This window comes from Pteropus alecto, unplaced genomic scaffold, assembly GCF_000325575.1.
Source record: "Pteropus alecto unplaced genomic scaffold, ASM32557v1 scaffold88, whole genome shotgun sequence".
Lineage (NCBI taxonomy): Eukaryota > Metazoa > Chordata > Mammalia > Chiroptera > Pteropodidae > Pteropus > Pteropus alecto.
In genome coordinates this window covers 15,799,836-15,800,165 of record NW_006494611.1, presented here as the reverse complement: position 1 = coordinate 15,800,165, position 330 = coordinate 15,799,836, and the positions used below count along the sequence as shown (strand labels likewise).

Below are 330 nucleotides of genomic sequence, written 5' to 3'. Positions count from 1 at the left end.
TCTTCATTTGCACTAGACATATATATTAGAAAGGAGGTAAATTTATTGCAGATGTGACTCCTTGAAAAATAAGAGAAGCAACTGGGAAAAGATTAGAAAGAAATACAGGTGCTTCTTCGTTTATGCACATTAGTTATATATTTGCAGTTGTGCCTGCTTTCTTTTTATGAATAGTGCTTATTCCATTGTTCAAAATAGCAGGGTATGATGGCTGGTCACCAGTGAATAGCAGCCAGCAAGTTTCCTTTTAATGTGTACTTTTGTTAGAACATGAACCACTCACTATTGACACAGTTGCAACAGGATGACCGTACCTTTAATAAAAGTTCA

The 330-nt window shown here is 35.5% G+C and overlaps 1 protein-coding gene across 2 annotated transcripts in view; it reads left to right on the top strand.

The window, feature by feature from the left end:
- Positions 1 to 330, top strand: part of RPP30 (ribonuclease P/MRP subunit p30) — a 27,822-nt gene that overhangs the window by 27,216 nt on the left and 276 nt on the right. The gene's annotated exons all lie outside the window — the stretch shown is intronic.